The sequence below is a fragment of the Stenella coeruleoalba genome, assembly GCF_951394435.1.
Source record: "Stenella coeruleoalba genome assembly, chromosome: 18".
Classification (NCBI taxonomy): Eukaryota; Metazoa; Chordata; class Mammalia; order Artiodactyla; family Delphinidae; genus Stenella; species Stenella coeruleoalba.
Genome location: NC_137164.1, coordinates 16,953,879 through 16,976,422, shown reverse-complemented (window position 1 = coordinate 16,976,422; position 22,544 = coordinate 16,953,879). Strand labels below are relative to the sequence as shown.

The following is a 22,544-nucleotide window of genomic DNA, read 5'->3' as shown; positions in this document are numbered from 1 at the left end:
TTAGAGAAATGCAAATCAAAACTACAATGAGATATCATCTCACACCAATCAGAATGGCCATCATCAAAAAATCTAGAAACAATAAATGCTGGAGAGGGTGTGGAGAAAAGGGAACACTCTTGCACTGTTGGTGGGAATGTGAATTGGTACAGCCACTATGGAGAACAGTATGGAGGTTCCTTAAAAAACTACAAATAGAGCTACCATATGACCCAGCAATCCCACTACTGGGCATATACCCTGAGAAAACCATAATTCAAAAAGAGTCATGTACCGAAATGTTCATTGCAGCTCTATTTACAATAGCCTGGAGATGGAAACAACCTAAGTGTCCATCATCAGATGAATGGATAAAGAAGATGTGGCACATATATACAATGGAATATTACTCAGCCATAAAAAGAAACAAAGTTGAGCTATTTGTAATGAGGTGGATGGACCTAGAGTCTGTCATACAGGGTGAAGTAAGCCGGAAAGAGAAAGACAAATACCGTATGCTAACACATATATATATGGAATTTAAGGGAAAAAAATGTCATGAAGAACCTAGGGGTAAGACAGGAATAAAGACACAGACTTACTAGAGAATGGACTTGAGGATATGGGGATGGGGAAGTGTAAGCTGTGACAAAGCGAGAGAGAGGCATGGACATATATACACTACCAAACGTAAAATAGATAGTTAGTGGGAAGCAGCCACATAGCACAGGGAGATCAGCTCGGTGCTTTGTAACCACCTAGAGGGGTGGGATAGGGAGGGTGGGAGGGAGGGAGACCCAAGAGGGAGGAGATACGGGAACAAAAGTATATGTATAACTGATTCACTTTGTTATAAAGCAGAAACTAACAGACCATTGTACTCCAATAAAGATGTAAAATAAATAAATAAAATTAAAAAAATAAAAACCTCTTCTTGGATGTGCAATGATAAAAAAAAAAACAAAAGTGTCATGGCCTTCTGGCCTCTGCCTGTTGCCTGGTTCAAAGCCAATATCACACTTTTTGGATTTTGTTATGGTGTCACTATAGTTCCAGGTACCAGTTTCTTTTGTGACTGTCTATGGCTACAAAACCATCCACTCCAAAACTTAGTAACTTGAAACAACTATTTTGCCCCTTACAGTTCTGTGGTTTGCCTGATCTGGCTGTGTAGTTCTCATTTGAAATTACTCAGGGGTTTGCATTCAGATGGTAGCTGGGACTGGAATCCAAGGCTAAACTGAATTGAATATCTAAGATGATTTCTTTATTTACACAGCTTTGGTGCCTCAGAAAGGATGACTGGAACAACTTGAGACTAGCTGAGCATTTCTTTGCTTTTCCATGGCCTCTCCATGTAGCTACCTTGGGCTGTGTCATAGCAGGAAGGTGTCAGGGTATCTGGACTTCTTACATTGGCAGCTGGTTTCCCCCAGAGCATGTGTTCCCAGTGACCAAAGTGAAATCTTCAAAGCTCCTTAAGGCTAACTTTGGATACTGTACAGCATTATTTTTGCTATATTCTGTTGGACACACATGCCAGCCTTGATTCAATGTGAGAAGGATCTAGATAAAAGCATGAATCCCAGGGGTAGAGTTCATTGGTGGGGGTGGTGAAGTGGGGTTAAGAGGAATCTGCTCCATGGGGGTGTGGATTATTCATACAGAGTAACAGGAGGGAAGTAATGGTCTGGAAGCAGAGAGATGGGTATTTATGGAAGTTTGTCTTCTGTATCCTTAGTGACATAGGAAGCCAATCTTCGGCTGAAAAAGAGGATGGGGGAGGAGGTCTTTTCTGATACTCAGGATAAACCATAGGGTTTGACAAAAGCTACTTTACTGTAGCTTGCTTATAAGAGCACAAGGGACATTGCAAGGTACTTTCTGGGTCCACAGGTAGTTCATTACTGAAGACATAAAATGAAATAACCCATGGGAGAACTCATACCACTTGGTCATCTTTTCTCTTTTATTTCTTGGACTTAATTTCTTTTTTTTTTTTTTTTTATCCAATCAGAAATTTAAAAATCCACCTTCGACTCCGTTGGTTTTGTTCAGTGTTCAACACAGTTCCTCCTGCTGTGGGCAGTATGTTTTTTTTGTTGTTGTTGTTGATTTTACAGTTGAGTTGCCACAAAAATATTTGAATCCAGAGCCTTAAAATTTCCAACTCATCCTTGTGTGTTTCTTGTTTTCCTCCTTCTTTTCTGCATTCAAGAAATAAGCAAGAGGACACCCCTGCTTGTCTCAGCCATTCTACAGGAGGCTGCAAGGGTTGGGGAGGCAGCTTCCCCCTGAACTTGGCCACTCCTGGCCTTGCAGCAGCCAAGCTCCAAAGAGAAACCACCACTTCCTCCCCCATCCACAACACCAGCTTCACAGGCAGCTGGGCTGGTTAAACATTTAAGTTTCACTTTGGGCTACTATAAACATTTGCTTTATTCCAAAAAGCTGAACTGGGGGTTATTTTCAGGTATTCCATAGGGATATAGACCATTTTTACAACCCAGTACATTGCATGGTTTGAACCCTTTTTTCATAGTTGCAGTGCCCAGAGGTCAAAAATAAGGTTGAAGTAAAATCCTAACACTGACCCTTGGGTTCCCTGGATGAGATGCTGGTCAGTGTCAAGACTATTAGAAAACCAGCAAAGCTGTGCCAACTTGTGACTCTTCGAGGTGTCAATGGTTATGCTCTGGTGGGGAGGAAAGAGAAAGGGGGCTGAGGTAGCCTAAGACTCAGATTTGGTTTGAGTTTTGACTGGGATCAAAACTTTAAAATGGTAGTGTGCTGAATTCTTTTGTCTTCCCTTGCTGTCTTGGATCAAGGATCACATAAAAATACTCTGAGTTTATTTTCTGTGAAATAGTTGCAGTTCACCTTTGAGTTGATGAGCATTTGCACCTAAAAGACCATAAACAATGGAAGCGTTTACAAGATGCTGTGAGTTGGCACAGACCAGCAGGAGAGGAGAAAGCACTTAGGACAAGTAAATATTTTACAGCGCCTACATTTTCAGACTGCATCTGCTTTAAAGGGCAGCCTCCTTTCTCTCTCCTGACTCTCATCTCCTCTCCCTTCCCTTTCCTTTCGCTTGCTTTCTTTCTGTCATTCTTTTATTATTTTTTTCTCCCTCAAAATTAAGTTTTCCGTTTAATTCTACCTGCTTCCTCCGAGAGTTAACTTGTTAGTTAGCTATTTTAAATATTTTGTAAATTTCTCTGAGCTTATCATACTCATTTTCTTGGCTGACCATCTGGAGTCTTTCCATGTAAGGAGGCAGTCTGAACTAGAAAGACTCGAACTTTAGAGTGGCTTGAGTTGGGTTACACCTGCTGCTACAAAGCCAATCTTTATGAGAAAAAAAAAGAAGAGAAAAAGAAAAACATGCTAAACAAAACAAAACAAAAGACTGCATATAGGCAGCCTTAGTAAGCTACATACCTCTCTCTACCTGTTGTCATTGTTTTTGTACGTGAGATTTGTTTGGGTTTTGGAGGGGATACCTCAATTTACAACCTCCATAATCGTCACTGAATTAGTTTGCTGTGAATACCAAGAGGGGGCTCCTAAGTCAGAGAGAATGATTTCTTTTGGCTCTAAGGAGCATTTGAATTTCCACAGCAGTTTGTTCCAAAAAAATGCTCATTTTAATAATGAAAGGTATAATGGAACAGAACATGTTTCTAGACATTGTTTGTTTTTAAATTTAGTGTAGGGTTGAGTGTTAGGCTCAGTTAAATGTTTTTGCAAATGAATGAATTTTCTCAATTTTTATAATGCTGAAAAATTAATGACCAGATGGTAAAATACTCTGACTGTGGGCATTATATAAGGCATTGAAGGACACTGCCGAATGGAGGCAGATGTGGTTTTCCTCTGACTCCATAAAGGATGTGGATTTTAAAATGCAATTGGGCTTAATATTTCATCTTAATCAGCATTCCATGGCATCATGTCAATTCACCATAAAAATTAAAGAAAGTTTCTATTGGTTAGGGAAAAGAAAGAAAGTAAAGATGTGATTGCTCTGCGGAGAAGATTAATCAAGTTTATGAGGGAATAAAAATATTTTGTACATATGTGGCAAAGCTTCTCACATGAGAGCTCTCACATTCTGCCGAAGGGTGTAGACAATTTATGATGAAGTCATATCAGGTGAGAGTGAGAGATTTGCCCATGGACAATAAGAAGAGTTTTCCTTGCACTTTTTGCAAGAGGCCTAGTTTTTCTAGAGCCTGACACAGAAGTCTGAGGGCAATTGAGAAAAGATTCAAACGTGATCATCAGAAAGCTATTTCCCAACGTTCAGTGAATATTAGCTGAAGTTTTTCTCATTTAACTCTTAAATAGGGGTAAGGAAAATTAAAAGTGGTGGTGGTTGGGGGGAGTTCTCTGAGTATTTAGTCAAAAGTTTCAGTTATGCAAGATGAGTAAGTTCTGGAAATCTAATATACAGAATGATGACAATAGTTAACAATACTATATTGTTACTTGAAATTTTCTAAGAGGGTAGAACTTAAGTATTCTGACCACAAAAAAAAAAAAAGAAAGAAAGAAAGAAACATAGAATGGTAACTGTGTGAAGCGATGGATATGTTAATTAGCTGGGTTGTGGTGATTATTTTACAATGTATACATGTATCAAAATACCTTAAATATACACAGTTTTTGTCTATTACATCTCAATAAAGCTGAAAAAGACGAAAATTTAAAAATACAAAAAAAACAACAAAAACTCATTGCCAAACCAAAATCACCTAGATTTTCTCTTATGTTATCTTGCAGAAGTTTCATAGTTTTGCATTTTAAATTAAGGTCTATGACCGACTTTGAATACATTTTTATGAAATAGGAAAAAAGAGATGAAATTTTAAACAAAGAACAAATCTTTTTTAAAAAAAGAAGGACAGATAGTCCTTTGCAGCTCTGGGGCTCTATGTTGGAGTACGGCCATTTTAGCTCATCTTGAGCTCCTCCTGGCTTTACCCTGCACAACAGGATGCTGTGCTGCTCAGGCAGCCAACTCTGCTACATTGCTTGATTGTTTCCATGATATGGGCTAAAGTCCACAATAGTTAGGTTGGCATCTTTGCAATTATTTCATTTGTGTCATATTGTAGGTTTTGTCCATCTAGCACTTCAGATGGTCCCCTACACTCCAAATTTTGGTCTCAGTCTGGTGGGAGTCACTCCCATGCTTTATAACATGTATCTGGATTGGTGATACCAACTCTGGAATTTTTAAAAATTATTTTTCATTGTGTTAAAAAATGAATAACATGAAATTTACCATCTCAACCATTTCTAAGTGTACAGTGCAGTAGTGTTAAGTACATTTGCATTGTTGTGTAACCAATTTCGAGAACTTTTCCATCTTCCAGAACTGAAACTCTATACCTAATAAACAGCCACTCCCCATTCTCCCTTATCCCCAGCCCCTGGAAACCATTCTACTTTCTGTTGCTATGAATTTGATTATTCTCGATAGCTCATATAGGTGGAATCATATAGTATTTGTCTTTTTGTGACTGCCTTATTTCATGAAGTATAATGTTCTCAAGGTTCATCCATGTTGTAGCTTGTGTCAGAATTTCCTTCCTTTTTAAGGCTGCATAATATTCCATTGTGTGTATATACCAAATTTTGTTTATCCATTCATACCTCAATAAACGCTTGGGTTGCTTCTACCTCCAATCTGTATTTCTTAGGATTCAACATAGTTTGAGTGGCAATGCTGTTCTATTCGTATTTATACAAAAATCTGTCCCAAAGCCTTAATTTGTCTTCCTATATGAAACATCTTTCCCCAAAAAGCACTTTACAGATGTTAAGACAAAGTTTCAACTTGAAATAAGGCTGCATGTTCTTTCACTATTTTGCTGGAGAATTTTCCGACAGGTCCATATAAGGATTATCTGATTCTCTAAGGAAATGCACCATATTTGCTGTTGATTAATGCTCAGACCCTATGAAATGTGAATTCATAGATTTTGTCCAGTAGTGATGCATGTGATTTATATCCAGTAGAAAAGATGATCATATAGGTTGTACTTTTATTGCTGTGTGTGACATTAACCAGTATTCTATCTTATCTAGCAATCTTATTCAAACATTCATTCTCCACTGATATATATATCAGTGATATTAACTGAATCTTTCCAACATGCTCATGTTATATGCATGTGTGAGCTGTATTTGTAACTAAAAAAATTTAATTTAATTTCTTTCCTGCCAGAGAAGCCAGTGTAAATGACCACATTTCTTCATTTTAGTGAAGTTTTTGTTACCAAGCTATAGAGGAGCCTGACTGTGTCTGAACAGTAAGCATGAGACCTATACTAGTATAAAGTAGCAAATGGCTTTCCACTGAATATAATTATAGACTGACTTTTCTTTCTTTTTCTTTTTTAAGGAAGCTGACCAACAATACAACAATAAATTTATCCTATTTGTCCAAGTGTTTTAATCTAATATAAGGACAAAGTAAGCCTACATGTTGCTCTTGTGAAGAGAACTACCAGGCTTCTGTCCATCACAACTCAACTATGCAATATGAGTCAGGAAGCTAAAGGGGCCTCAAGGTGTGTTTTCCAAGTCAGAGTAGGAAGGCTGGCTAAGCTCATAGGTTTTAACAAAGATATTAATAATAAATAAATACAAGGTGAAGTTTCCATAAACTCTGCATTCTCATACCCACCTGCAGCCAAACCTCCCTAATTTGGAGATGTGCCCCCTCTTTTTTGCAAAGGGTTTACTATAATGGTTCTGCTCTGCATTGGCAAAGAGCAAATAACTGTGGAAAACAGGTCAGAGACACAATCAGCCCATGCTGATTCCTTTTCCTTTCTACCTAGGTGCATGCGTGTGCGCGCGTGTGTGTGTGTGTGTGTGTGTGTGTTTGCACCACACATCAACAGCCACGCAGCATGGAATTTTAAGTGTTCCAGAGATCCTTTTATTTGACATTTAGTGAAGAGCAAGTGGCCCATTTTAAATGTGTATCCCTAAAGATCAGGGATTTATTCTTAAGGATGGAGGTAATATATTGGTTGCCTTCCTTTTTAATATCCAGTACCTAGAAGACAGACCAGCATGAATTAATCAATGCCTCATAGAATTCTGAAATCCTGTTTTTTCTTTTGCCTCTTGTGAGAAAGAATACTAAGATAAATGGTAATTTCTAGACTAAAATTAAAAGAAGATTAGAAAAACAAATGATATATTTCAATTAGTTAGTACAAGGGCATCGTGAACTCTGTTAACATATACCCTGGGAAAACCATAATTCAAAAAGAGTCATGTACCAAAATGTTCATTGCAGCTCTATTTACAATAGCCCGGAGATGGAAACAACCTAAGTGCCCGTCATCGGATGAATGGATAAAGATGATGTGGCACATATATACAATGGAATATTACTCAGCCATAAAAAGAAACGAAATTGAGCTATTTGTAATGAGGTGGATAGACCTAGAGTCTGTCATACAGAGTGAAGTAAGTCAGAAAGAAAAAGACAAATACCGTATGCTAACACATATATATGGAATTTAAGAAAAAAAATGTCATGAAGAACCTAGGGGTAAAGCAGGAATAAAGACGCAGACCTCCTAGAGAACGGACTTGAGGTTATGGGGAGGGGGAGGGGTGAGCTGTGACGGGGCGAGGGGGAGTCATGGGCATATACACACTAACAAACGCAGTAAGGTAGATAGCTGGTGGGAGGCAGCCACATGGCGCAGGGATATTGGCTCGGTGCTTTGTGACGGCCTGGAGGGGTGAGATAGGGAGGGTGGGAGGGAGGGAGACGCAACAGGGAAGACATATGGGAACATATGTTTATGTATGACTGATTCACTTTGTTATAGGGCAGAGACTAACACACATTGTAAAGCAATTATACCCCAATAAAGATGTTAAAAAAAAAAAAAAAAGCCTCCCCTACAACTTAATCATTGTCACATTGCAACCTCTACCTTGATAAAAAGAAAAACTTTAAACTATGGCCTTCTCAATTTTATCCATCTATGTGTGGGCGCTCTCCTCTGTGAGAGTATCTGTTTGAGTTTGACTCTAACTTATTCAATCAGCCAATATTCCATTCTAGTTCAGTAGCCCTTTGGCTAAAATGGAAGAGTTGGTGGTCTCACCCTGGGAATACACAGATACCTCCCTGGCATAGTGACTTTACCCTGTGGAGTCAATGGGTGACAGATGAAGAAATTTCTCTGCTGAAGTTGATGAGTCTCTGTCCATTTCTAGGAAATCTTTCTTAATTCTAGTTTTATAATTTTATGAACCGCTGCTTTACAAGCAATACTTGAGTTTCAGGTTATTCCAGTCTTTTAAGCAAAACTTGTACCCAGCTTTTTTTGTGTGTGGTGGTGTTTTGAATTCTTACTTTGATGTCATGATATTTCAGGAATAACCACAAGCGATTCTGTAATTCTTCCAGACATTTTATTTTTAACCTGAAGAAACCATGGTCAGTGTCAATAAATGTTTATTGAGTGTCAGCTGGGTATGAGCCCTGTCCCTGGCATTTAAACAAGTCTGTTTCAAGTAGTCTGAGTTTCCAAGATGTTCCATTATCTGATTTAGGAGTCAGATATTTCCCCAAAGCGGTCTTCATTGTTTCCTAAGTTTTAAAATTGTTTCCAGTTTTTAAAGACATTCTCTATAAGACAAGAGTGTCCAGCAGTTTTCATTTATTAAATGCTTACTATGAGCCAGAAACAGTTTTACAATGTATTTCCTAATCTTAATCCCCCCCCCCCAGATTCACTAAATTGAGGGATGACTCTTAATGATTCCTATTTTAGAGGTGACAACACTGAGGTTTAGTGAGAACATATTTGTTCTGGGTTGCACTGCAATCATGGAATTCAATTTGAGTCCAGGTCTGTCTGATTCCACAGCCCCTCTGCTACACCATATCCAGTTTGATATTTGTAGCCTTTTGTAAATTCATACTCAGTGCCATAATATTTCAGAAATTATGAATCATGTGGTTATACATCTTAAATCTTAGGAAACCAGGTCTGCATCAGTGCATGTTTACCAAGTGCTGAATGACTCTGTACTTAACATTGTACATGACTCTTTTGCATGCTCTGGATTTCCAAGTTATTTCATTAACTGATTAAGGTTAGACATGTTTTGGAAGGGGACTTTAAGAGTGAAACTTACTTTAAATTCCCAATTATCTAGGATATTTTGTTTGAAGATGAGAACAGCTGGCAGTTTTAATTCCCTAAGTGTTGAAATATTGTGGAAAAGAGAAACCCCAAACCAGCTTGCTAACAAATGGCTTAGTGAATGAATCAGCAGGATTGAGCTTCCTCTGGTTCTTTTTGGATGTGTTCTCTGTGTCCCCACGATCTGGGTGTAGTGTGATGAGCTGATCTGCTGAGAAACCAGAGTTGAAAGAATAAACAGGGTTGACAGAATAAACAGAGTATGTACCCTGATTGTGGAGGGAGGTTTACAAGTCGGCTTCCTTCAGCAGCTTTACCTCACACGCCTGGCCTTCAGGGAATGCGCCAGAGCTTCCCCTTTGGGAACGGGTGGAGATGGCTTAGTGCCTGTGATTTGTTTGCTTTCTCATTGACCAGTGCAGGGTTCTAGGAAGGCCCCGGTGGACAGAGGCTGCCATTGGAGGAGCCCAGAAAGCTGGACATTGCACAGTGAAAAACACATGCAGGGGTGTGCTGAGGAAGGAGAGGGAGAGACTGGGACACAGTCACACACACACACACACACACAATTACTTAACGGAAAATAAATGAATTTATTAATGTGGATTATTTGGGCTGATACCTCAAATTCAATGTCATATTTGTCTAAAAAATTTTCCATTTTATATTTGTCAAGTGCTCTCCCCTAAGGAGCTTTAAAGGCCTGTGCTGCTCCATAAGAGCTGATCAGCTGGCACTGTTAGATGAGCAAGTTGGGTGGAGGATGGGCAGCTAAGGGATATTGAAGAGGGAGTTGAAGAGAAAGGGAAGAACAAGCCTCAAGTGCCCACAGTGGTCACTCAGCATCGGGAACAAGAACAGGAGGAGCACAGTGAGCCTATAGCAGAGCTCCCTTTATCAACAGGGCTGTTTGGCCACCTGAGGGACCTGGGCAAATTCCCTTGCTGAGAAAAGCTGTTATCTGGGAGTGAGTTCTGAAGCCTGAGTGTCCTTGTCAGTGCAGTCCTGTGCTTTGAGCATGTTCCAGATGGTTCAGGAAAGATGTAGAACTTGTTCATAATTTGTGTAGCAGAACAGCTGCACTTTGGAGCCTAAGTGGTGACATCCCAGAGGTGGGCACGAGGGAGAAGGGGGAGCTGGTGGTTAGTGACAGGGAGGCATGTGTCTCCTGGGGTGCTTTGCGCATCTCAGGACTGACTCCCAGTGACCCCAGCCCCCGACCATGGGCCACCAGTGTGTACTTGTTAACATGAGCTCAGGCATATCTGTTGACCCCCAGGACAGCTGCAGCTTGAGTTAATAGCACATAATTCAGCCCCTCACTGAGGCTTTCCTAGAAATACGACCCCGTACTCTATATGGATTCAGTCCAGGAACTCCCTTCCTATCTGAGAGAGCAAAAATGCATCTTTTGGCATTTGCAGCAGTTGGATGAAGCCTCAGTCACCAGTGTCTTTATGTCTCTTCTTCTTCTGGTCCTATGTGTCCCCACTGCTCTTCTTAGAGCAAGGTTTGTGAGACATAGTAAGGACATCCCGCCACATTCAGGATTCTTAACTGTAGGATTTTCCCTTGTGGTATAGAGAAGAGAATCCTGATTTTTAGTCGTCAGGAAAGAGAGGCACACCTGAAACACAATGAAATTTGAAGGTTAAGGTCTGGGGGAAAAGAATGGAACTGCGAGTTAAGACCTTGCTGACTCAAGAGTTCTTTCTCCTCTTTAGGTGTACACGTTCTTTTGATTGCATCTCCCGAAAAGGCATGAAATTTTCAAGGTGACATTTGTCTCCTTGGCACTGAAACCCAGTCTACTGAGCATGATGCTATTAACTGAAGACCCTGGAACTGAGGAGGATGTCTTCTTGTACGGAGTGAACGGAAATGGAGAGAAGCAGGGTAGGAGGAGCTGCTCTTTGCATCTTTTAAAACTAGTTTCATAATTTTCCCCTCCATTCTTATTCCCTTAATAATGTGCTTTGCTCTTTGAAGCTGAGACTCCCTGTTCCATTTGAAGTCAGAATTTCCTTCTGTCATTATGATAGCCTTAGAGAAGTTCTCCTGCAGGACATAGATGGATTTCATAGATGAAAGGAGAAAGCAAAGCCACTCCAGAACACGGTAGAATGGCCAGGCACTATTTATTTATTTTAGAGGTCGTGGCAGCTGGGGAGGAGTGTTCCAAAGACCCAAAGTTGTGTATGAATTATGATGTGATGTGTTCGCTTTTAGCTCACCACCGGGCAGCCCTTCAAAGTTAGTTCTCAATGGGTTTTCCTCAGGGGCCACACCATCATCTTCCAAATGTGAGTCTGAAGATGCTTCCCATCTTACATCACTCACAAATAACTGACAGAGCAATAAGAAACAAAAACTATACAATTTACAGCTCACCCTCTCTGATGTGTGGTGGGATGGGGGACACAGAGCAAGGCCTCTGAGTTGATTGCTTGTTTCCCTAAGAGAGCAAACGCACTAGCACATTAAAATTATTAGAACGCCTTTACACAGATTAAATGGAGCTTGATTTGGGTCGAGGTGGCAGAGGGGAAGAGGAAAGAAACCGAACAGCATGAGCCAAGGATTTGCTGAACATGTTTTTTTTAAAAAAAAAAGTGCTGATGGGCATTAAATTAAGTAACAACCAAAGATTACACAAGAGTAAACACTGCTGCTAATGTTTGATTAAAAGCTAACTGAGGGCTGGAAGTGACTCCAGTTAATTTACAGATCATGCAAATAACAGCCCCAGGGGACTGGGACTGCTAAGGGTAGGGGAGTTTTATAGGCAGAAGCCACATTTTTAAATGTAGAAAAAGAAAACTAGAGCTGAAGGAACTGCTTTATAAAGTTCTGGGAAGGAGAGAGAGAGAGAAAGAAAGAAAGAGAAGAAAGGGGGTGCAGGGAATAGAAGGGGGAATTGTGTCTGTGCCTGCTGGGCTTGGGTAATAAAAAAAAGGGATGTGTAACTTTTAAATAACTCTTCTAGGAGGAGAGAGTGTGCTAGGATCAAAAAGTTAACTGTTCCTGTGGGACAGGAGTCTTAATAAGTTCTAGACTGTGCCAAGTGTTCCATATACCCCAAATGAAAGAGTGTAAATTCCCCCATGTGATCAAATAAAATTGATTTAACTTTGCAACATTTCGCTTCAGGTTAAAATTTAAGTGTAGAGTCAAGCAGCAAATGATAAAATTATAGTCCCTTTTCAGCACAACCTCTTTTCATACAGTTTTAAATGCTTTTATAATGGGATGTGTCATTTATTTAGTAATATAGCAGTCATATAGCAGTTGATAGCCTTAGATTGGGGTTTCATCATGTATTTTAATTTTCTAGGGCATGGGGGATGACCATAATTGCTGAACAATTCAATGGAATGGAATGGGCTAATTCAGCACTTTTTTTCCCTGCATTTTTCCACAGAATATCTAAAATCTTCTTTCTCCTCCATCGTAGTATGTTTATGAAAGCTAGGCATTTAACCCTCATATTTCCTGGGCTTGAATAGTTTTCTTAATAAGACATAAAACATTTGCAAACTCGACCCATTTAACTGAGCATGTCATTATGAAGGAGATGGCAATGTTCAGTGTGTCAGGGTTGGATCCTGTCTGCCTGGTGTTTGGCTACCCTCAGAAGATACTCCAGGAAACCCAGTCTCTCCAAAGACCCTTCTTTTTTTTCAAGTTTTGTCTTCTCTCAGACAAAGGCAAAAATATCTGCTGTGCTAGGCCAGTCTTTAGTTTAATCTTGGAGTCTGAAAAACAAACAGTGGTAAGGTCTGGATAACATTGATACACATTTCTGTGTTTGCCCAGATGAAACTTTAAAAATGCTAAAAGCCACCAGACTCTCTGCTCTTTCCCTTAATTGCCCTGGATTATCAGGCTGGAGAAATAGCATGGGCGGGTATGTTCCAGTGCTATTAAATCTTGTGCTAACTTTACTGATACCGGCAGCCTCATCTGCTTTCCAGCATTCTCCAGGGACCCTCCCAGCATGTCAGAAACCAAACCTGTCTACAGGGACAGAGCTGATGCCAGAACTTGTGCTCTGCGAGAGGCTAGAAGAGAAAAATCTGTCTCATCCCTTCTGCACTGTCAGTTGACTCCCTTTATGACTTTTATTACCAAATCCAAAACTTGATGGCCAACCTGACTAAGGTCACTGGCCCCATGAAGATATTTTTAAAAATTGAAAACCACTTGGCATTTTCAGTTCTTACCATTTACGAGTTTGCTCAGATATTCTGATGAGCAATTCCAAACAGGAAGGTGTATGTGCCAAACCATAGCAAAACTGAAAGTGACACTTCAGAGTGACTGGAATTAGTAGACATTTGTTTGGAACCCCTTGTCCTCCGTACTCGACGTTAAAAGCAAAGGCTAGCATCATCCATGTCTACTGGGTCAGTTATTAAAGAAAACTGAGGAAGGTCTAAAGGGGATTGGGCTTTCAGTTACGGAGATGTTTTGAAACTCAGCTCACCGTAATTCATAAAAAGTATGACATGAATGGACAATTATAGATATTGTCACACTCTATGAACAAACAGCTAGATTGTGATGATGTGGCATTTCATTTTCTTGTGTTTAACAGAAAATATGACATTTGGTTGCATTTATTTGGCACTTTTGCTCTTCTACTTTAACCTGAAAAATGAAATGTGTGCAGTTTCTCAAAACTTCAAATCACAAAGTTGGGGGACGGCAATGGTATCATAATAACAATAATAACTGAAATTTATTGTGTATCTACTCTGCACTGCTCTAAGCAACAACCCTGTGGTGCAGGAACTGTTGTTCTTCCATTTCAAAGTTTAGGAAGCAAAGCACAAAGAGATACACTAGGTGTCCACAGTCACCCAGCAGTCGATGGGGGAGCCTGGGTTCCACCACACCTGTCTTTATCCAGTCTTGGGCTGCATCAGGGAGAGGAGACATCATCATTCTGCATTTCCAGGCACCCACATGCATATGCTCCCCATTTTGGTGCCACTGGACCCTGTCATCTAACCTATCTTGGCATGTCAGACCCTTCACACTGGTGTGGGGCAAGAGGGATTGGATTTCTTGAAGCTCCATTCTCCATTATGCCAAAAAAAAACCCCATCTCTTCACACAACTGAGAACCCACATTTCATTTTTTTAAAGAGTGGTCTATTTTATTGGAAAAGAATAATAGCTACAATAGCTTACTATACCTCAGATATTATTCCAATTACTTTATATTTCATATTCATTTTATTCTCACCACAGCATGAGGTAGGTAGTATCTTTAGCACCATTCTAAAGGTGAGTAAACTGAAGCACAGATAGGTCATGTCGCTTGCTTAAAGCCACCTAGTTAGGGGGACGCAGAGATGGACTCATAACCAGCAGATTGGTCAGATGGTCCATGGTCTTAACACTACCCTCTCTCTCCAGTGAGTTGGGGACTAGCCAGGCATCTGAAGGCTAGCAATGAAATGACTTCAGTCAAATAATTTGGACTGGGTTTTATCACAGCTGATTGTGGAATTGGCCATTTCATCACTAAAGCGAGCTGATACACTACCTGATACAGCAGCTCATTCCAGAAGGAAGACACTGGAAAGATGTACAGAAGCCTGGGTTATTCTCCCAGCTGCTCAGACTGGGCCATTTCTGACTCTTACTCTCTGTGTCTTGGTTATCCTGCCTCAAATACAACAAACAATAGCCTCTTTTATTGGTGTGATTTTCCAGTTTACAAAACAATTTCTCACACATTGCCTCCTGTGATATGAGCCTCACCGTGGTTCTATAAGGTGTGATTATTCAGTTAGGACCTTCAGGAACCTATAACTCAGAGACACCCAGGGCTGCAAAACTCATTAAAAGAGCTAGACATGAAACCTGACTTTCTGATACTAAGCCAAAATGTGTTTCAACCATATCCCCAACTCTTTCTGCAGTAGAAATAACCTCTTAGAGCAACTTTCCGGTTACATGGCAGTTTCAGTGGGAGATCTTATAAAACCTTCTCCTAGTTCCTTACAGCAAGGCTCCATGAAGTGGTCCAACCAGCTGCCCGAACTGGCTGAAGACCACCCACATGCTGCTCACACTGTATTTTGTACTTGAATCCACTTCTTGTGGTAGACAACTTACAGTGGTCAATGAAGACATTAGAACTAGTTATGCTTATCAACACGGGCTGGGGCGGAGCCCACAGACAGGGCAACAAGGTCACCAACCACACAGAGGTGAGAAGCATGCTTAAAATGTGCTGGGCTTTGGGTTCCACCCTCATGATTTTAGTGAAGTGTTGCTTTATCTTAAAGAAATGAACAAGACCCATTGTCAGTGAGTAGGGGAAAGTCCCCTATGCTCCCCTCCCTCCTCCATTCCCTTGGGCGTGGGATGCTGACACAGATAGGATTAGGTGGTTGGCCTAGTTATTCATGGCAACTTGCATAGCTTAACTGGAGGCTGGATACTGGACCCTCAGCCCAGAATTTCAGAATAGTCTGGGCAGTTTCCACAGATCTGAATCTGGAACCTGGAAGCAGGCTCTTACAACATATTCTCAGATGGTATGACTGGCTGGCTTATAAACTCTTCCTAAGAAAGCTGAAATCCTCTGCTCCAGCCAGCGGAGGGAAGGAGTGAGGGGAGGAAAAGGGAAGGACCTGGAGAGGAAAAGGCAAGAAAAAAAAAAAAAAGACTTTTAGAAGGAAAACTCACAAAGCCCCTTTCCTAAGAAGCCTTTAAGCTGGAGCCGACCAGCAAGGCACTAGCAGACACATATGGGCAGGTTAATGTCCCTAAAATCAAGCAGGAGCCAGTAATAACAGGGTCAGGCAAATAGAAAGTTCCAGCTGGTAAGGAAGTCTGTGCAGCACCACACCATTACCCCAGCAATTACTCTAGATGTAGGACTGGCTCCCCAGCTCTGGGCACACACACTGGGGCTGGAGAAGCAGACTCTGCTTCTCGTAAAGCATTATCCTCTCTGGGACAGATCCCTGGAGAATCAGGACAGCTTTACAGTAAAATCAAGCATTATCTCTACCGGGTTTTGGAGGCCAGGTTAGAAGCTGCTTGTCTGATTATTGCCAGTAGCTGGGATGATTTGTTGGCAGGGACCTGGGTGGAGGAGGGAGAGCTGTGTGTGTGTGTGTGTGTGTGTGTGTGTGTGTGTGTGTGTGTGTGTGTGTGTGTGTTGTGACTTTGCAAGTTGCGTGGCAGTTGTGAGATACAGCAGTGTTTGCTGCTGTGACTGAGGGCCCAACTTGCAGAACTATTTGTTACCACTTACCATCCTTGGGTGGTTTGGGTGTGCACTTCTTTAGGGGAACAAACTGAATATGACAAGTTTCCGAGGTTGGTGGTAGCTGCCAATTTCTTGCCTGTCTGTTGCCCAGCTCTTTCTTTTTTCTAAAGCAGTAGAGTACCGGCTTCTGTTTCATTGGTTTCTATTTCTGTGAAAAACATTGCAGAACCACTTTCCTCATTGTTCCCACTAAAAATCAACCTTCCCTTCCTTTTTGCACTGGAAGGGCTGACCCCCATTCACCCAATCCATTCCCTCCTCAGCTGCTGCCAGCACCAGATGGGTTGCTGCCATCAGGTGATGTTCTGCCCTGGCCAGGGGAACCCATACTGTATCCCTAAATAAGTTCTAGATGAATTAAATACATAAACATTAAATAAAATTTAAAAAAACACAAAGGAATAAAGGAAATTATGGTAAATATTCATCAATTCCTACTGTGTGGAAGCACTTTTAAAGAAAAAAGGTAGAGGAAGAATTTTTGAAAAGGTCAATTTTTTGGTATAAAATTGAAAGCTTGTATACATCAAAACTCATGATAAAAAAAAAGCGTAAAGCAAAGAAAAACCTGGAAAAATGGCAAAATATAAGGCAAAGATATAAACATGATTAATACATGAAGAGCTTCTAGAAATCAATAATTAGAAGAGAAATATTCTAAACAAAAACATTGTCAATGTTCACAAAAAGGCAATTCGTACAAGCAGAAAAAAATTAGGCAATAACTCAGAAAAAATTTCAAGCTTACTATTTATTTAAAAACAATTAAAGGAAGACTGATTTTTGTCTATCAAACTGGCGAATGTTTTAAACAAACAAAACAGATAATTAATATTTGGAGAAAAGTTCGGGAAAAAGTATCATACAGTGCTGGGGGAAGTATAAGGATTTTTCAAGTTTTCCAGTTGTAAATGTGGCAATATGTATCCAAAGACTTAAAACTGTAAATAATATTTGACCTAATAATTCGTCTTCTAGGAATATATCCTTAGAAAATATTTTTTGAGAAATATAAAGATTTAGGTTCAAGGATGATTATCACAATGTTATTTATAACAGGGAAATATTCCAAATATAGGTTTAATTAATTACAGTACACTAAGCACTGAAAATCACGTTCTTGAAAATATTTAAGGCTTTGGAAAAAACATAAAAAATAATATGAAGTGGAGAAAATATGATGTAAAGCCACATGTACAAAAGCTGCTTTTTTTGGTAAAAAATGTGTGTTTGGTTATATATGTATATACATACATAAGTACACAGAAAAAGGACTGGAAGTATTTGCACAAATGAAATATTAATAGTGGTTCTCAGGATAGTGGAATTATGAGTGGTTTTAAAATTATTTTTATTTGGTATTTCTCCAGATTTTCTGCAAAAAGAGTGTATTAACTTTATGATCAGAAGCATAAATATTATTTTTGTAATTTTCTTTGTTATCAAGGGCTCCCCCTGCTGCTCACCTAAAAAATCGTGGAGGCTTGGCCTCCTACGTGTTGCTCATTTTCCTCATCTTCTAAAAAGCTCTGTTCTTGATCTTGATGACCACTCTCTACTTCTTATTTGCCTTAGGAGCAAACTCTACTAATTTGAATATTTAGAATGACATATCAAGCCTTTTTGTAAAAAAAAAATTGAGATATAATTCACATACACTAGTCATTCATTTAAAGTGTACGATTCAGTGTTTTTTTTAATATATTTATAACATTGTGCAACTGTCACCAATATCTAATTCCAGAACAGTTTCGTCACTCAGAAAGAAACCTCGTACCCATTAGCAGTCATTCCCCTTTCCCTGTCCATGGTAACCACTACGCTACTTTCAGTGTCTATGGATTTGCCTATTTTGGATATATTATATAAATTGAATCATACCATATGTGGTCTCTTGTGTCTGGCTTCTTTCTCTTAGCATAATGCTTGCAAAGGTCATCTATGTTGTAGCAAGTATTGTCAGAACTTCATTCCTTTTATGACTGAATAATATTCCATTCTTTGAATATTCCATATTTCATTTATCTGTTCATCAGTTAATAGACACGTTATTTCCACTTTTTAGCTATCATAATTAATACTTTTATGCATATCCACATATAAGATTTTTGTGGAGATATGTTTTTGATTCTCTTGGGATATATACTTAGAAGTGGAATTGCTGAGATATTATAACTCTATATTTAACTTTTTGAGGAACTGCCCAACTCATTTTCAAGGTGACTATATCATTTTATATTCCTATTAGCATTGTATGACAGTTCCAATCTCACCTAATCTTCACCAATAAGTATATACTCCCTTTCTAATTAAAGCTATCCTAGTGGATGTGAAGTGTTATCATTATTGTTTTGATTTGTATTTCTCTAACAACTAATGACGTTGAGCATCTTTTCATGTGCTTGCTGGCTATTTGTATGTCTTCTTTGAGTAAGTGTCTATTCAAATTCTTTGCCTGATTTTTAGTTGGGTAATTCGTCTTTTTATTGTTGGCTTATAATAGTTTTTATATGTTTTGGATACTAGACCCCTATCAGATACATGGTTTGCAAATATTTTCTCCTATTCTGTGGGTTGACTTTTCACTTTCTTTTTTTTTTTTTTTTTTTTTTTTGCGGTATGTGGGCCTCTCACTGTTGTGGCCTCTCCCGTTGCCGAGCACAGGCTCCAGATGCGCAGGCTCAGCGGCCGTGACTCATGGGCCCAGCCGCTCCACAGCATGTGGGATCTTCCCGGACCGGGGCACGAACCCGTGTCCTCTGCATCGGCAGGCGGACTCTCAACCACTGCACCACCAGGGAAGCCTGACTTTTCACTTTCTTGATCGTGCCCTTCAAAACATAAAAGTATTTTGTTTTGATATGGTCCAATTTATCTATTTTTTTTCTTTCATTGCTTGTGTTTTTGCTGGTGTGTTTAAGAAACATTAGCTATTGTTTATTCTAAGATCTTTGTAGTTCTGGCTTTTGCATTTAAATCTTTGATACTTTTTTTTAGTACATAGTGTGAAGCAGAGTCTGCCTTTATTCTTTCCAGTTGTTTTGCACCATTTGTTTAAAAGACCATTGTTTCCCCCATTGAATTGTCTTGATACCCTTGTCAAAAGTCAATTGATCATAAATTTATTGGTTTATTTTTATACTCTCAACCCTATTCCGTTAATCTATATGGCTGCCCTTATGCCACAGTCTTGATTGCTGTAACTTTGTGCTGTAGCTTTCAAAATTGAGCAGTGTGAATCTTCCAACTTTGTTCTTCTTTTTCAGGTTGTTTTGGTTATTCTAAGTCCCTTGAATTTCCATATGAACTTTAGGATTAGCTTGTCAATTTTTGCCATAAAAAGGCATTTGGGATTTTGATAAGAGATATTCTGGAATCTATAGATTAATCCAGATAGTGAGTATTCCTATCTAAATAGTTTTAAGTTTTCCAGTCCATGAACACTGGATGTATTTATAGTTATTAAGATGTTTAAAATTTCTTTCAGTGATGTTTTATATTTTTCACTGTACAAATCTGACACATTTTTGTTAAATTTATTCCCAAGTACTTTATTCTTTTTAACACTGTTGTAAATGAAATTTTCTTAATTTCACTTTCTGATTGTTCTTTGCCAGTGCATAGAAATAAAACTGACTTTTCTAAATTGAGCTTATATCCTGCAAGTTTGATGAACTGGTTTATTAGCACTCATAGATGTTTCTGTATTCCTTAGAGTTTTTGGTTTACAAGATCATGTCATCAGCAAATGTAGACAGATTTACTTCTTCCTTTCCAATCTGGATATGTTTTATTTCTTTTTCTTCAGTAATTGTCCTGATTAGAAAGTCCAGTACAATGTTGAGTAGAAGTGGCTAGAAACAGCATTCTTTTCCTGATATTCTTGGGAAAGCCTTCAGGCTTTCAGCATTAAGTAGGATGTTAGCTGTGGGTTTTTCTCAGATGCTGTTTATCAGGCTGAGAAAGCTCCTTTCCATTTGTTTGTTGTGTGTTCTACCATGACAGCATTTTTAACATGGATTTAGTCAAATGCTTTTTCTGTGTTTATTGAGATGATTCTGTGATATTTGTTCTTTTTTTCTATTAATATGGTGCATGACATTGATCAATTTTGGTGTGTTAAATCAACGTTGCATCTCAGGGATAAATTCCAACTCATTATTTTGTGTAATTCCCCCTCCTTTTCTGTTTATGTTGCTGAATTAACTATCCTAGTACTTTGTTGAGAATTTTTGCAAGTACATTCATAAGGCATATAGGTCTGTTTTCTTGTAATGTCGTTGTCTGTTTTTGGTATCAAGGTAACACTGATCTCAAAGAATGAGTTGGGAAATATTATCTTCTATTTTTTGGAAGAGTTTGTGAAGGATTGGCATTAAGTGTTCTTTAAACACTTGGTAGCATTTATCACTGAAGCCATCTGGTCCTGGGCTTTTCTTTTGTGGAGAGTATTGATTACTAGTTCAACCTATTTCCTTGTAAAGGTTTGTTTATATTTTCTACTTCTTCCTGAGTCAGTTTCTGTAATTTCTCTTCCTAGGAATTGTCTGTTCATATAGAATACATAATTTTTTGGCATATAATTATTAAAATAGTTCCTTTTTAAACCCTCCTACACTGTTGGTAGGAATGTAAATTTGTGCAGCTACTATGGAGAACAGTACGGAGGTTCCTTAAAAAAACAAAAATGGATTTACCATATGATCCAGAAATCCCACTCCTGGGCATATATCTGGAAAAAACTCTAATTTTAAAAGATAAATACACCCCAGTATTCATAGAAGCACTATTTACAATAGCCAAGACATGGAAGCAACCTAAATGTCCATTGACAGATGAATGGATAAAGAAGATTTGGTATACACACACACACACACACACACACACACACACACACACACACACACAAACAATGGAATACTACTTAGCCATAAAAAATAGGGAAATATTGCCATTTGCAGCACTATGGGTGGGCCTAGAGATTATCATACTAGGTGAAGTAAGGCAGACAGAGAAAGACAAATGTCATATGATATCACTTATATGTGGAATCTAAAATATAATATGGAAAACATAGGCAGAACACTCTCTGACTTAAGTCACAGCAAGATCCTTTTTGACCCACATCCTAGAGAAATGGAAATAAAAACAAAAATACACAAATGGGACCTAATGAAACTTAAAAGATTTTACACAGCAAAGGAAACCATAAACAAGATGAAAAGACAACTCTCAGAATGGGAGAAAATATTTGCCAATGAAGCAACAGACAAATGATTAATCTCCAAAATACACAAGCAGCTCATGCAGCTCAATATCAAAAAAACAAACAACCCAATCCAAAAATGGGCAGAAGACCTAAATAGACATTTCTCCAAAGAAGATATACAGATTGCCGACAAACACATGAAAGGATGCTCAACATCATTAATCATTAGAGAAATGCAAATCAAAACTACAATGAGGTATCACCTCACACCAGTCAGAATGGCCATCACCAAAAAATCTAAAAACAATAAATGCTGGAGAGGGTGTGGAGAAGATGGAACCCTCTTGCACTGATGGTGGGAATGTAAATTGATACAGCCACTATGGAGAACAGAATGGAGGTTCTTTAAAAAACTAAAAACAGAACTACCATATGACCCAGCAATCCCACTACTGGGCATATACCCTGAGAAAACCATAATTCAAAAAGAGTCATGTACCACAATGTTCATTGCAGCTCTATTTACAATAGCCAGGACATGGAAGCACCCTAAGTGTCCATCAACAGAAGAATGGGTAAAGAAGATGTGGCACATATACACAATGGAATATTACTCAGCCATAAAATGAAACGAAATGGAGTTATTTGTAGTGAGGTGGATGGACCTAGAGTCTGTCATACAGAGGGAAGTAAGTGAGAAAGAGAAAAAAAAATATTGTATGCTACACATATATATGGAATCTAAAAAAAAAAAAATTGGTTCTGAAAAACCTAGGGGCAGGACAAGAATAAAGACACAGACATAGAGAATGGACTTGAGGACATGGGGAAGGGGAAGAGTAAGCTGGGATGAAGTGAGAGGGTA

The 22,544-nt window shown here is 39.0% G+C and overlaps 1 protein-coding gene across 9 annotated transcripts in view; it reads left to right on the top strand.

Moving 5' to 3' along the window:
- RNASEH2B (ribonuclease H2 subunit B) overlaps window positions 1-22,544 on the top strand; it is a 798,611-nt gene that overhangs the window by 357,676 nt on the left and 418,391 nt on the right. For all 9 annotated transcript variants that reach the window (XM_079902671.1, XM_079902668.1, XM_079902673.1 and 6 more), the window contains one exon: window positions 10,901-11,072. The gene's annotated coding sequence lies outside the window, so the exon portion shown is untranslated. The remainder of the gene's footprint in view (window positions 1-10,900; window positions 11,073-22,544) is intronic.